Here is a 17,208-nt window from a genome sequence, read left to right on the forward strand (position 1 = left end):
TTCTCTGTCTGACTTCACTTAGTATGATAATCTCTAGGTCCATCCATGTTGCTGCAATGGCATTATTTCATTCTTTTTTATGGCTGAGTAATATTCCATTGTATATATGTATCACATCTTCTTTATCCATTCATCTGTCAATAGACATTTAGGTTGCTTCCATGTCTTGGCTATCGTAAATAGTGCTGCTATGAACATCGGGGTGCATGTATCTTTTTGAATTGGAAATTTCTCCGGATATATGCCCAGGATTGGCACTGCAGAGTCATTTTTAGGTTTTAAGGAAAACTCCATTCTATTCTCCATAGTGGCTGCACAAATTTATATTCCCACCAACAGTGTAGGAGGGTTCCCTTTTCTCCACACCTTCTCCAGCATTTATTATTTGTAGACTTTTTGATGATGGCCATTCTGACTGGTGTGAGGTGATACCTCATTATAGCTTTGATTTGCATTTCTCTAATAATTAGTGACGTTGAGCATCTTTTCATGTGCCTGTTGGCCATCTGTATGTCTTCTTTGGAGTAATGTCTATTTAGGTATTCTGCCCATTTTTTGATTGGGTTGTTTGGGTTTTGTTTCGTTTTGTTTTGTTTTTTTGATACTGAGCTGTATAAGCTGTTTGTGTATTTTGGAAATTAAGCCCTTGTCAGTCACATTGTTTGCAAATATTTTCTCTCAGTCCACAGGTTGTCTTCTTGTTTTGTTTATGGTTTCCTTTGCTGTGCAAAAGCTTTTAAGTTTAATTAGGTCCCAGTTGTTTATTTTTGCTTTTGGGGTCCCTTCTTTATTGACTCAAATTATATGCCAACATTGAAGTTCACTTTTTTCTTTGATGGTTTAAAAACAGCTAAGGATTTTTAACCTATCAGAAGCTGTTGACCAGTATAATTTATAGGAGTTTGAGTTCTATTTACCCAAGCATACAAAATAGTATTCATTCTTTCATCTAAAAAAATTTTAGAGGTGTGCACACTATGTGTCAGGCACCGAGCTGTGCAGTGACTGTACCTTGGTGAATAAAAGTGATGTGTCTTCCTGCCCCTCTGGTAATAACAAAGCAAATAATCAAAGAAATGTGAAGTGTGGTGAGTGCTATAAAGAACAGAGTCTAGATATAGAGAGAATATAGATATAGAGAGAATAATGATAATGTACTTAGACGGGGTGACCAGGATCTAAAGCTGTATCCAAGTGTGTGATTTGGGGCAATTCATTTAACTGCAAGTTTTTCATTTGTAAAATAAAATAGGCATGGGAATAAAATGGACATTTATTGCTTACTGTGATAGGCTGAATCTGGACCCCAAAAGTGACCTAATCCCTGGAACATGTGAATGTGTTACCTTATATGGGAAAAGGGACTTCATAGATTTGATTAAGTCAAGGATCTTAAAATGGGGAGATTATCCAGGATTATATGAGTAGGCCAATGTAATTACAAGAGAGGTAGGAAGGTCAGAATGAGAGAGAGAGACACTGGAAGATGCTATGCTGCTGGCTTTGAAAATAGAGGACTAGGTCACAAGGCAAGGAATCTAGAAGATAGAAAAGGCAAGAAAGCAGATTCTCCTCTAGAGCCTCTAGAAGGAACACAGTCTTGCTGACACCTTGAGGATGTCTGACGTTCAGAACTGTAAGATAATAAATCTGTGCTGTTTTAAGTTACTAAGTTTGTGGTAATTTATTACAGCAGCAAAAAGTAACTAATACACTTACTAGAGGTTTTGAGGCTCTGAGGCTACAAAGGAAAAACATCATAATCTTTTCATACAATCAAGGTTTAGGAGCATCTACACTGGGCCAGGCACTGTGCCAGGTGCTCAAGAAGAAGCACTAACACTTTGGAGGAAGTACAGTTTGCTGTGGGAGATGTCAAAGTCAAAGACAACTTCCCTGACCACCCTATGTAAAGAAGCTGCCCCTCACCCAATTACTCTCCATCTCCTCCTCTCACTGCTCATTTCCTTCACAGCATGTATCATAGACTGTAATTATTTATTCATTTGTTTACTTGTATGCTGGATGTCTACCCTATTAGAATATAAGTTCCATAAGGGCAGGGACCCTGTCTGTCTTGACTGGTGTACAGAGGTCCAGGCATGGAGTAAGCCCTCAACTCATATTTGTTGAATAACAGAATGACCTCAAAGTGGTCACTGTCTAATGATGTGTAAGAGTCCTATTTTCTCCACTGTTCTATGGCTCTGGGATCTTGCATATACATTTCTCCAAACATAATTCTTATTCACAAGCCAGGAGCTCCACAGTTTCAAGTAGATACCGGTTAAATTTTCAAGGAGATAGTGATGACTTTCTAAGTAGATACTGGCTATATTTGAACAACGGGGTAAAAATATTCTTTTAACAACATTGGAAGACCTGCTTACTATTTTCCAAACTCTACCGCTTAGCTGTGTGAATTTGTGTTTCCAACTCCTCACTGGTGAGACAGGTACAGAAAACTTCTCTAAGGGTGGCTGAGAGTATTATGTGAGATTATGTACACGTTAGCAGGGTGGCTGACATATGGCAGATCCATAAGAAATGTTGGTTTCTTGATTTTAGACTCTGGGACCTTAAGTTAGCATTTTAGCATCATCAATACAAAAAGGCAGAGGAAGCATTTACAAGTTGGAATGGTTATTCAGAGGGATGGATTGGGATGAGATGTGAGATAAAGGGGGAAGCTAAAGAGGACACTGAGATTTTTGTCTTGGTGACTGGCTCTCACTGGGGAGAAACTCTTGAATATCCATTCATCCATCCATGAGAATTGCCCCTATGCTTTTGCCAAGGATAGAAAATTACCACGTCATCTTCCACCAGTATCACTTTCTGGTGTTGGCACAATCTGTTCAAGAAAGCCTTAGACATCTATGGTCCTCAACTGGCCCTAAACTGTCACCCTGAAGGCATCTGGTATGGTCTGGAGACATTTTTGATCTCGAGGGGTGGTGCTAGTCATATCTAGTGGGAAGAAGACAGGGATGCTGCTGAATATCCTACAATGCACAGAACAGCCCTTACAGCATAGAGTTCTCCAGCCCAAAATGTCAACGGTGCTGAGGTTGAGAAATTCTGCTCTACATTAAAGGCTCAACTATTTGATTCTACAGGGACCAGCTATCTTGGGAAAAGGGAGAGAAGCCCTTTGCTTTCCTTATTGCTGCCCACAAGAATTACTCTCTGGAAGTTATTATGGGACTGATGCTACCTGAGAGCTCAAGGGAAATCCGTATGTCAGGCAATCTGATTTTTGGACAATGAGTGGTATGAAGGCACTATTATTACCTGCCAGTCTCTCAAGAGCTTCAGCCTAGATTAGAAATGCTGAAGCATCAGAAAATGCTCAGCTGATGGATTAAAGTTTTACTGAGCTCTGCACATCAGAGCAACAGTCAGCTCTACCCACCACAGGTCCCTCCCATCAGGAAACTTGCACAATCCTCTTAGATAGACTCATCCACCAGACGGCAGAGAGCAGAAGCAAGATTAACTACAATCCTGCAGCCTGTGGAACAATAACCACATTCACAGAAAGATGGACAAGATGAAAAGGCAGAGGGCTATATACCAGATGAAGGAACAAGATAAAACCCCAGAAAAACAACTAAATGAAGTGGAGATGGGCAACCTTCCAGAAAAAGAATTCAGAATAATGATAGTGAAGATGATCCAGGACCTCGGAATAAGAATGGAGGCAAAGATCGAGAAGATGCAAGAAATGTTTAAAAAAGACCTAGAACAATTAAAGAACAAACAAACAGAGATGAACAATACAATAACTGAAATGAAAACTACACTAGAAGGAATCAATAGCAGAATAACTGAGGCAGAAGAACAGATAAGTGACCTGGAAGACAGAATGGTGGAATCCACTGCTGCAGAACAGAATAAAGAAAAAAGAATGAAAAGAAATGAAGACAGCCTAAGAGACCTCTGGGACAACATTAAACACAACAACATGTGCATTATAGGGGTCCCAGAAGGAGAAGAGAGAGAGAAAGGACCAGAGAAAATATTTCAACAGATTATAATCGAAAACTTCCCTTACATGGGAGAGGAAATAGCCACCCAAGTCCAGGAAGCGCAGAGAGTACCAGGCAGGATAAACCCAAGGAGAAACATGCTGAGACACATAGTAATAAAATTGACAAAAATTAAAGACAAAGAAAAATTCTTGAAAGCAAGAACGGAAAAATGACAAATAACATACAAGGGAACTCCCATAAGGTTAACAGCTGATTTCTAAGCAGAACCTCTACAAGCCAGAAGGGAGTGGCATGATATACTTAAAGTGATGAAAGGGAAGAAACTAAAACCAAGATTACTCTACCCGGCAAGGATCTCATTCAGATTCGATGGAGAAATCAAAAGCTTTACAGACAAGCGAAAGCTAAGGGAATTCAGCACCACAAGACCAGCTCTACAACAAATGCTAAAGGAACTTTTCTAACTGGGAAACAACGAAGAAAAGGACCTACAAAAACAAACCCAAAACAATTAAGAAAATGGTCATAGGAACATACATAACGATAATTACCTTAAACGTGAATGGATTAAATGCTCCAACCAAAAGACACAGACTGGCTGAATGGATACAAAAACAAGACCCATACATAGGCTGTCTACAACAGACCCACTTAAGACGTAGGGACACATACAGACTGAAAGTGAGGGGATGAAATAAGATATTCCATGCAAATGGAAATCAAAAGAAAGCTGGAGTAGCAATACTCATATCAGATAAAATAGACTTTAAAATAAAGAATGTTACAAGAGTCAAGGAAGGACACTACATAATGATCAAGGGATCAATCCAAGAAGAAGATATAACAATTATAAATATATATGCACCCAATATAGGAGCACCTCAATATATAAGGTAACTGATAACAGCTATAAAAGAGGAAATCAACAGTAACACAATAATAGTGGGGGACTTTAACACCTCACTTACACCAATGGACAGATCATCCAAAATGAAAATAAATAAGGAAAACGGAGCTTTAAATGACACAATAGACCAGATAGATTTAATTGATATTTATAGGACATTCCATACAAAAGCAGCAGATTACACGTTCTTCTCAAGTGTGCACGGAACATTCTCCAGGATAGATCACATCTTGGGTCACAAATCAAGTTTCAGTCAATTTAAGAAAACTGAAATCATATCAAGCATCTTTTCTGACCACAACGCTATGAGATTAGAAATGAATTACAGGGAAAAAATTGTAAAAAACACAAACACATGGAGGCTAAACAATACATTACTAACAAAGAGATCACTGAAGAAATCAAAGAGGAAATCAAAAAATACCTAAAGACAAATGACAATGAAAACATGATGATCCAAAACCTATGGGATGCAGCAAAAGCAGTTCTAAGAGGGAAGTTTATAGCTATACAAGCCTACCTCAAGAAACAAGAAAAATCTCCAATAAACAATCTAACCTTACACCTAAAGAAACTAGAGAAAGAAGAACAAACAAAACCCAAAGTTAGCAGAAGGAAAGAAATCATAAAGATCAGAGTGGAAATAAATGAAATAGAAACAAAGAAAACAATAGCAAAGATCAATAAAACTAAAAGCTGGTTCTTTGAGAAGATAAACAAAATTGATAAACCATTAGCCAGACTCATCAAGAAAAAGAGGGAGAGGACTCAAATCAATAAAATTAGAAATGAAAAAGAAGTTACAACAAACACCGCAGAAATGCAAAGCATCCTAAGAGACTACTACAAGGAACTATATGCCAATAAAATGGACAACCTGGAAGAAATGGACAAATTCTTAGAAAGGTATAACCTTCAAAGACTGAACCAGGAAGAAACAGAAAATATGAACAGACCAATCACAAGTAATGAAATTGAAACTGTGATTAAAAATCTTCCAACAAACAAAAGTCCAGGACCAGATGGCTTCACAGGTGAATTCTATCAAACATGTAGAGAAGAGCTAACACCCATCCTCTCAAACTCTTCCAAAAAATTGCAGAGGAAGGAACACTCCCAAACTCATTCTATGAGGCCACCATCACCCTGATACCAAAACCAGGCAAAGACACTACAAAAAAAGAAAATTACAGACCAATATCACTGATGAATATAGATGCAAAAATCCTCAACAAGATACTAGCAAACAGAATCCAACAACACATTAAAAGGATCATACACCATGATCAAGTGGGATTTATCCCAGGGATGCAAGGATTCTTCAATAAATGCAAATCAATCAATGTGATACATCATATTAACAAATTGAAGAATAAAAACCATATGATCATCTCAATAGATGCAGAAAAAGCTTTTGCTAAAATTCAACACCCAGTTATGATAAAAACTCTCCAGAAAGTGGGCATAGAGGGAACCTACCTCAACATAATAAAGGCCATATACGACAAACCCACAGCAAACATCATTCTCAATGGTGAAAAACTGAAAGCATTTCCTCTAAGGTCAGGAACAAGACAAGGATGCCCACTCTCACCACTATTATTCAACATAGTTTTGGAAGTCCTAGCCATGGCAATCAGAGAAGAAAAATAAATAAAAGGAATACAAATTGGAAAAGAAGAAGTAAAACTGTCACTGTTTGCAGATGATTTGATACTACACATAGAGAATCCTAAAGATGCCACCAGATACAAAATTAATGCACAGAAATCTCTTGCATTCCTATACACTAATGATGAAAAATCTGAAAGAGAAATTAAGGAAACATTCCCATTTACTACTGCAACAAAAAGAATAAAATACCTAGGAATAAACCTACCTAGGGAGACAAAAGACCTTTATGCAGAAAACTATAAGACACTGATGAAAGAAATTAAAGATGATACAAACAGATGGAGAGAGATACCATGTTCTTGGATTGGAAGAATCAATATTGTGAAAATGACTCTACTACCCAAAGCAATCTACAGATTCAATGCAATCCCTATCATATCACCAATGGCAGTTTTTACAGAACTAGAACAAAAAATATTAAAATTTGTATGGAGACACAAAAGACCCCGAATAGCCACAGCAGTCTTGAGGGGAAAAAATGGAGCTGGAGGAATCAGTTTCCCTGACTTCAGACTATAATACATAGCTACAGTAATCAAGAAAATATGGTACTGGCACAAAAACAGAAACATAGATCAATGGAACAAGATAGAAAGCCCAGAGATAAACCCACGCATCTATGGTCAACTAATCTATGACAAAGGAGGCAAGGATATACAATGGAGAAAAGACAGTCTCTTCAATAAGTGGTGCTGGGAAAACTGGACAGCTACATGTAAAAGAATGAAATTAGAACACTCCCTAACACCATACACAAAAATAAACTCAAAATGGATTAGAGATATAAATGTAACACCGGACACTATAAAACTCTTAGAGGAAAACATAGGAAGAACACTCTTTGACATAAATCACAGCAAGATCTTTTTTCATCCACCTCCTAGAGTAATGGAAATAAAAACAAAAATAAACAAATTGGAACTCATGAAACTTCAAAGCTTTTGTACAGCAAAGGAAACCATAAACAAGACGAAAAGACAACCCTCAGAATGGGAGAAAATATTTGCAAATGAATCAGCGGACAAAGGATTAATCTCCAAAATGTATAAACAGCTCATGCAGCTCAATATCAAAGAAACAAACACCCCAATCCAAAAATGGGCAGAAGACCTAAATAGACATTTCTCCAAAGAAGACATACAGATGGCCAAGAAGCACATGAAAAGCTGCTCAACATCACTAATTATTAGAGAAATGCAAATCAAAACTACAATGAGGTATCACCTCACACAAGTTAGAATGGGCATCATTAGAAAATCTACAAACAAGAAATGCTGGAGAGGGTGTGGAGAAAAGGGAACCTTCTTGCACTGTTGGTGAGAATGTAAATTGATACAGCCACTATGGAGAACAGTATGGAGGTTCCTTAAAAAACTCAAAATAGAATTACCATGTGATCCAGCAATCCCACTACTGGGCATATACCCAGAGAAAACCATAATTCAAAAAGACACATGCACCCCAATGTTCATTGTAGCACTATTTACAATAGCCAGGTCATGGAAGCAACCTAAATGCCCATCGACAGATGAATGTATAAAGAAGATGTGGTACATATATACAATGGAATATTACTCAGCCATAAAAAGGAATGAAATTGAGTCATTTGTTGAGACATGGATGAATCTAGAGACTGTCATACAGAGTGAAGTATGTCAGAAAGAGAAAAACAAATATTGTGTATTAACGCATATATGTGGAACCTAGAAAAATGGTACAGATGAACCAGTTTTCAGGGCAGAAATTGAGACACAGATGTAGAGAACAAACATATGGACACCAAGGGGGGAAAGCAGCAGGTGGCATGGGTGCAGGTGTGATGAATTGGGCGAATGGGATTGACATGTATTCACTGATGTGTATAAAATTGATGACTAATAAGAACCTGCTGTATAAAAAAAGAAATAAAATTAAATTAAAAAATTAAAGGGCTTCCCTGGTGGCGCAGTGGTTGAGAATCTGCCTGCCAATGCAGGGGACACAGGTTCAAGCCCTGGTCTGGGAAGATCCCACATGCCGCGGAGCGACTGGGTCCGTGAGCCACAACTGCTGAGCCTGCGTGTCTGGAGCCTGTGCTCCGCAACAAGAGAGGCCACGATAGTGAGAGGCCCACGCACCGCGATGAAGAGTGGCCCCCGCTTGCCACAACTAGAGAAAGCCCTCGCACAGAAACGAAGACCCAACACAGCCATAAATAAATAAACAAATAAATAAATAAAATTAAAAAAAAAAAAGAAAAAAGAAAATGCTCAGCTGAACATGTGGTCAGTAAGAAGACTGTAGAACATGTAAACACTCCACAGAAGAAACATGTGCCCTTCGTCGGTATTTCACCATTGTCACTGATAGATCCGCTTTAACTACAAGGTAAGTTTTAGGAACAAAGTACAACCTCCTTTGATGCGAACTTTCATTCTCTTCTTTAAGAAAACCCCCAACTCTGAAGTTCACCAATTTTTAGAAATCTATCTATTCAACAAGTAGTTACTGAGTACCTACCCTGGGCAGACACTGAGCTGGGCTAAAAGCTGGGGCTTAAGTACTGGACATGACAGGCAGGACCCCTGACCTCACAGAGTTCATGGTCCAGCCAAGGTGGGAGCAGGACCTCTCCCTCTCTGGCACAGACGTGACAAACATCCTCTTCATCCAAACAAGGTCACTTGTTAATGGATCCCATTACCTCCCTCATACTTTTTTTCTCGAATAAAAAAATGTTTGATAATTATCTGCCTGGTAGAATTCTGCAATTAGGCTCATTAAATAATAGAGTCCAATGTTCAGAAAAGTCAATTAAGAATGGCAAGAGAGAGAAAGAGAGAGAATTAAAAAACTCCATGCAAACCAGGTATGGACCTGCATTGTATTCAGACTCAGGAAGGGCTGTGTGAACAGAACTTGGCAGTTAACATGGGTCCCAGTAGGTGGATACCATGCATTTGGGAAAGCAAGGGAGATCCCCAAATGATTCTCTTTTGCAAAAAGCAGGCACCCAGCCTAAAGAGACCTAGGAACTAAACAGCAGGGAATCACATTTAACAACTGAACAAGGGTCAAGAAACTCAAATTGCCTGGGAGACCAAAAATCAGCTACAGCCTCTGAGTAAAGCCAGAAACTCAGCATAGAAAAGAGATTTCTGAGGGCTGGCTTGTGATACTCTCCCAGAATGGAGACAGAACAGAGAAGGCAGGGGGCCACGAAGCAGGAGATGCTGACATTCTTCCTGTGTGGGAAGGCAAATTTGCCGCCGGAGTACTGAATCTACTCATAAAATATCTGCAATTATTTCAGTTATTCCTTCAGTGAAAATCATTTGGGATGTTAGCGATTATTCGATTCTCTTGGGAAAAGAGACTGCAAATATACCGCAAGGGCTCAAACAAGTGAACTGGTTATCTTCTGTCACTTGTTCATTAAACCAACATTTAGTTTAGGTGCGGGAGGTATAAACATGACCAAGACATGAGTGGGAAGCCTCGTACTTCCAGACAAGAGGATGAAATTGAGGAATCAGTGGTATAAAGGCAACGAAGAAACATCACAAATGTTTAGACTGTTTTTGAAACAGTCTAAAAGAGTAAAAAATAAATTCCAAAAAATCAAATAGTTCGACTCCCTGCTCTTTTTAAAAAATAACCCCACCTTGGCATTATAGTTCAGGAGTACTTTAATCTCAGTATTTTCTGATGCAGAGAAAATAAAGTGAAATTATAGGTCACTGAAGAAGACATGAAACGGCTGTGCAGTATAATCCAAGTATCTATATTTGTTCTCCAGTGTGCCAGTTCATTATGCTATTTTTATCCCGAGTTCCAAATTATTACATCTGATATGCAGAATTCTGAAGGTATTACATATTGACCTCAAAGCCTCATTAGAAAATGAAAAAAAAAAAGAAAAAAGATTGTTCATGTCTCAATTTAAACACTTAGCTGGCTGTTTTATAACCAGTTCATCTTTACATTTAGGGTCCCTTTCAGGTGAAGGCCCAAGGCAGCTCCAAATTTGACACAAGGGCTAGCAAACAAGAGGTGCTCAATGTCCATTTTAAAATAAAAGCTAGTTTAAGATTATATCAATTGCCATTTTTTTCTTATTCTAATTATCTCAGTGCCATTGCTTGAAAGAATCTGTTTTTCTCTTGGATTCAGAGTTAAATAGGAAGAAAGTGGGAAAGGACGACAATTTATTCAGAGCCAACCAGGTGTGAAGGATTGTGAGGCTTGTTTTCTCCTTTCATCCTCAGAACACCTTATGAGACAGGTAGTATGAGAAAGAAGCCAGGTTCAGAAGTGCTAAGTATGGTCACACAGCTCATAAGTGACAGAGATGAATCTGAACCCAGGTCTGACTTCCAAATCCAGGCTATTTCTAGCTGACTCCTTGGTTTTGTGGAAAGCATTCTACTGTTCTTAAATCATGTTTGGCTTTCAAGAACAGGAAGTCATTTAACCAGCAAACAGTTGTCACAGTTTTAACATTTATCTGAATAAAGCTAGACTTTACATCTGTAGCCCGACAAGTCTGACACTTTTATAAATTTAACAGATAGATCAAATTAAATGTTTTTTAAAAATTCAGGAAAACACACAGCCTCAGCACAGCTTTGAGCACCTTAGGCTGGGATTTTAAAAACCAAACACTGCTTAGCATTTATATGGCACTAGCAAGACCAGGGCCGTCTAGAAGTTCACTACTCTTCAAATGAACCTGATAACGTCCCTAAGGCAGAGACTGCCTGGTGGACCAAGAAGAAGAAAAAGTAAGCCTAAGTTAGAAAACTCAAAATAAATAATTGGCAAGGACATAAATCCTTCCTTAGCTGCCTTTATTCCTTTCTAATAGGTCAGTGGTTTTCAAAGTGTGTTCCTGGGAACCCCAGGATTCTTTTGAGGAACTTCAGGGGCCATGGAGGGGCCAAAAAGAAAACTGCGCAAAGTCCAACACCTTTTACCCCTACCTACTCCAAACAGCTCAGTTATCTGTCTTACACAGATATTATATGTGATAATATAATATATAATTATATTCTAATTATATAATATTTATATTACATAATATCAATGTTATTGATATTATATATAAAAATATATGGGGGGGAAAGACAGATTCCAACTTTTAAAAAGTTTGGAGACCTCTGCTAGTGTGTTATGGCAACAATTACATGGGTATGTTAACATTTCCCCAAAGAAAAAATGGGATAAGCAAGCTGGGGTTCTAATGATTACAGATCTGAGAGCAGGCACTTTTTTTCTGCCGTGGAACGTTAACTCGAAATGCTTTTAAGGTTCAAAATGTGCCTTTGAAAAAACAAGTCATGAGTTTTTTAAAAATGTGTGGTTGGGAAGGATGCTGTTTATAAAATTACAGAGCATACACGACGGCACGGGGTGCCCACAATACACTCTGCAACGGGGCCAAGATCATTAACTTGTTCCCAAGACAGCGTGTTTCTTAAGAAGAGCTTCTCTTGCAACCGCTCCATTCTAAAGAAAAGACAGACACCTTGGTCACTTCTGTCACAAGGCAGCTAATGATGTCACCTCTTACAGCCCTGGGAACGGTATTTAGAGAAGGACTGTATACCTGATGCAAACTTTGCTCAGTAGCCTCGGTTCCCTTTTCACAACTAGCAACAAGGTCAGTGATGTTGTGCATTAAAAATCCTAAAAGTCTACTGACCGTAATTGTCCCTTCTCTGGAAAGAGCGTGAGCTTTGGATTTAGACAAACCTGAGTTCAAACGCTAGTCCTCCCACTTACTGACTCTTAGATTGGGTTCTTTAACTTGTTCAAGCTTTAATTTCTTTATCTTTTAAGTGGGGATAATACAACGTACCAGAGAGGATTGTTGTGAGGAATGAAGACAAGGTGGCAGCCAACACGTCCACATCGCTTACCGTGTGCCAGGCACTAAGGGCTTTGCATAGATTGTCTATAACTACCTCCCTTTTACAGATGTGGAAATTAAGGCAAAGAGAGTTTAAGACTGAATAAAATAATACAGGTAAAAAGTCAACCACAGAGTTGCCAGACAAGATGTTCAACTCATGTCAGTTCCTCCCTCTCCCCCATCTTTCCCTTTGAAACAGCATAGCCATGTGAATTAAAAATACAATGGGAAATCAGGGCTCAAGACACTGGATTCAAAATGACTCACTGGATGTCACTGAGAAATGACTAAGTCTCATCACCCACAGAAGCAAGAGCACCACCAGTGTGGGAACAGCTATATGATTGCTTAGGGACATATGCAGGCACAAAGCGTCAGACTATATAGTGTAACAATCATCCAATAATCCTTCCAACCTCCCAGTTCTCCTTCCAAATACTTTGCTATTTGCTCTCTTTCGTTCCCTAATCCATTAGAACCTAATGGACTATATCACAATAAAGTCTGTCAGGGTATGAATGCCACTCAGGAGTCCCCAGAGTCTATACAGTTGACCCTCTATATCCACAGGTTTCCCATCTGAGGATACAACCAACCCATCCACAGCAGACAGTTTCATTTCAGTCATTGCTGACATTCCCACTCCTCTACCTCACATATCCAGAACTGCACAAAGGTTCTAGAGGTTTTGCAAACTACTCTGGTCTCCAAGCTGCTCCGCTGGCTACTGCTGAGCTGCCCCCTTTGTGAGTCTACAGTGGAATTCACTCACTCATGCATTAACAAAATTTACTGAGCAGCTACTATACTCCATAACTCTGCTCAAGGAACTGGATATACAACAAAGAAACAGGAAGATGAGACTGCTGCCTTCCCAGAGCCTCCAAAGTTCCCTGAATGCTGAAGGATCTGTTCCTTCCTCAGGCTGCAGAATCTCAGCCATGGCTGGCAGTTCAGGTGGCCCAGGCACAGTCCCCCCAGGCACAAAACACAGCCACTCCCTCTCTTCCCACCACTTACAAGAAGCCATGCTACCACTGCAGGACACTCCAAGGAAGCCTGTCTTAGGACATTCCTCCTGTCTATTTCTCTCTCTCTCTTTCTTCTTCTCCTATCTAAGCTTCAGGCACTCAGGAGCTCAGACTTTCAGAGAACAAAAGGCAGGAACTTTAGGCAGCACAAAACTCTGCAGAGGACTTCCCTGGTGGCACAGTGGTTAAGAATCTGCTTGCCAATGCAGGGGACACAAGTTCGAGCCCTGGTCTGGGAAAATCCAACATGCCGCGGAGCAACTAAGCCCATGACCCACAACTACTGAGCCTGAGCTCTAAAGCCCGCAAGCCACAACTACTGAGCGCACATGCCACAACTACTGAAGCCCACACGCCTAGAGCCTGCACTCTGCAACAAGAGAAGCCACCACAGTGAGAAGCCTGCGCACCACAACGAAGAGTAGCCCCCGCTCGCCCCAACTAGAGAAAGCCCATGCACAGCAATGAAGACCCAATGCAGCCATAAACAAACAAATAAATAAATAAATAAATTTATTAAAAAAAAAAAAAACTCTGCTGAAACAAAGGCGTTGAAGAGACCTGGCTGCTATCTTGGGATGAGAATAGAAAGGGAGGGAAAAAAAACATGAAGGAAAAAATACACACACACCCAAACACAAGTACCCCCTTACATTAGACTGCCACATATAAAGGCTTTTCTCCTAGAAAGCAAATGGGTTGCTTTCATTTTGAACAATAAGACAAAGTTTTTCCTGAATCCAACTGTGCACCAAAACGTTCACCACTGCTTTAAAGCGTTATGCCTAGTACAATACCTGGCATATGACAGGTGAGATGGATATATGAATGGATGGATAAAATAACTCTTTCCTTCCTATAAGCCATACATCTGATATGGGGGAAGTTGAAAAACAACTTATGGATGGTTAACCATTCTGAGACATCTTCTTTTGAACAGATGAAGCTATACTTAGGGCATAAGCAATATAGGAAAAAATGTAAATGTATTTTACAACGTAGAAGCATGGTAGAGGAATTCTTGCATCAAGATGTAACAACATAAGAATCAAATTGTAAAAATCCAAAGTAGTTCATTTTTTCCCAATCATTTTTATCTCACTTTTTATTTAGCATAACAAGGACTGACATACAATGAAATATTGACTTTATCATATATTAATCATATCGCCTGGGGAGGTATATTCACCTTTAAAATGGAGAAAATAGTTACCTATTAATTATGGTTGTTTTAACAATGACAAGAGATAGTAAGGGAGAGCACTTACTATGCTGGCTGCTAAGATACTCAAATGTTTGAAACACGCACGCACACACACACACACACACACACACATGCAGAGTCTTCGAGCCCAATCTTGAAGGTCATACATATATGTCCACAAATTCTAAGAAACAGTGAAATCTTTCCATCATCCTGCTAATCCCAATAAAAACATCTGTAGCAGACAAGGAGTTTTACTGATGTTCCAATCCTATATTTTTTATATTTTGGTATTTCAAAGCTTTCTATAAACAATAATCTAAGGCACAGTCCCTTGAAGAACCAAACTATGTGTTTTTATACTTAGAAATTTCAATGAACTGGTTAAACATCTGAATCATATTTAGAATCTCTAGTTAGACACGGAAGGTAGATAAACAGCCCAAATCTTTCTTCCCAGAGTTGCCCCAGATTGTGTGGACAGCTTCCCAAACCTACTTAGCATAAAACTTGTTTTTTAAACAAGAACATAAACAGATTAATTCTCAAACACTGGAAAATTCTTAAACCGATAAAAACTTGATTTGCTTTTTAAAATGAAGTAATATTTCCTTTTTGTTTTCAAATTTAAATATTAAGTTCTCACAAACTTGTACTCTTCTACTTGTTCATAAAGAGATCACCATTCTAAACTATAAAACAGTTAACATCATAAACAAATGTGTTTTTACTAAGGTGTGTTCACAAAAATTACGATAAAAATAGACTTATGAGCATTTAGTTCATTTTTTTTACAATAATACTAGCTTTTTGATTAATAAGTTTCTTTTTAACATCTTTATTGGAGTATAATTGCTTTACAATGGTGTGTTAGTTTCTGCTTTATAACAAAGTGAGTCAGCTATACATATATCTCCATATCCCCTCCCTCTTGCATCTCCCTCCCACCCTCCCTATCCCACCCCTCTAGGTGGTCACAAAGCACCGAGCTGATCTCCCTGTGCTATGCGGCTGCTTCCCACTAGCTATCTATTTTACATTTGGTAGTGTATATATGTCCATGCCACTCTCTCACTTTGTCCCAGCTTACCCTTCCCCCTCCCCGTGTCCTCAAGTCCATTCTCTAGTAGGTCTGCTTCTTTATTCCCGTCCTAAGTTCATTCAGCCCTAAAAAAATTGAAGTTCATCTCCCATATCTGCATAGAAGCCAGCTTTTACCATTTATTAAAAAAAATCCTTTCAGCAAAGTATAATCTATCATCTTTCCAATCAAAGGAAGTAATTACACAATTTTATAACTTTCCATGAAAAGTTAATTTCTTTCCAATGTCTATTAATTTGATTTTTATTCTCCCAGGGACATTTTTTTTGCTTTTATTCAGTAACCTAGTATGAAGGGATTGCCCACCCAGAACAAATAGTTGGTCCTCTTATAGTCTTCATTAAAAATATTTCTCTCAGAAGTAGCCTCATCTTCAATTCCAGGATCCTTCACCTCAGTGTTTAAACCCTATACCAAGTACATTCATGAAGGAATTAAACGAAGGGTAGGAGACTCTCCATTCCACTCTGGTCTCCATTATTTATCTTATTACGTCGGCACTTAACTTCTCCCACCCTGAGCTGTCCTACCTGTAAAGTGGACATAGTAATTACCCCATAAGGTCAGGAGGGTAGTACAATGACAAAAGGGGATAAATAGTACTAAAATGCTTTAAAATGTTCACAGAAAATATAGAAATATAAATATAATTTAGAAATATGTATTTCATTGTATAGAAATGCAATGTCACAAAACTAAAAGTAGCAAAAGATTGCAGTAGTTCTTTATACAATGCTCTTCCAGTCTACACTCTTCAAATCCAATATTACATAATACTATTTGATATTAAAAGACTAACATTATCTAGAATTAGAGCTCTGACAGCAAAACACGAATGCTGATGACTTAGTATGTGATACTGCATCGCCATCCTCAATGCTAAATCTCTAACTTGAGCAAATGTATTGATTATGATAAAGTTCTTAGTGAAAACTGTATAACAATAAAATAGTGGAAGAAGAGTAAACCTTGATTAATCAAAATGCTTAGAAAAGAGGAATTTACTTCTCGGTCACAGCCCAGCATCAATGACTCCAATACCCATTTTGGAGAATAAAATTCTCCTGATTTCAGCTTACTGAGTCAACATTTACTTCTTACTACTGATATCTGAGTGAAGGAATAGTATTCTGTTTTCTTAAAGATTTTTCTTTGATTATGATTAATCAAGGAATCTAAAAAATTATAATACCAGTTACTTACTAAATATTATAGCATACTAAATATACAGAATTTATAATCCCTCTACAGTTTTCCCACTAGGCTTCATCGAAGACCCCAAAACTATGTGGTTCAGTTTCAAAAATTAAACCAGCATTTCACTAACAATCTCTTCTGGTGTCAAAATTATTTTACACAGCATCTCTTTTAAGACATCATTTTATTTTAAAGCTTGGCATCT

The 17,208-nt window shown here is 38.5% G+C and overlaps 1 protein-coding gene across 12 annotated transcripts in view; it reads right to left on the bottom strand.

The window, feature by feature from the left end:
* ANO4 (anoctamin 4) overlaps nucleotides 1-17,208 on the bottom strand; it is a 450,211-nt gene that overhangs the window by 189,775 nt on the left and 243,228 nt on the right. The window lies entirely within an intron of this gene.

Source organism: Balaenoptera acutorostrata, chromosome 11 (genome assembly GCF_949987535.1).
Source record: "Balaenoptera acutorostrata chromosome 11, mBalAcu1.1, whole genome shotgun sequence".
NCBI classification, from domain to species: domain Eukaryota; kingdom Metazoa; phylum Chordata; class Mammalia; order Artiodactyla; family Balaenopteridae; genus Balaenoptera; species Balaenoptera acutorostrata.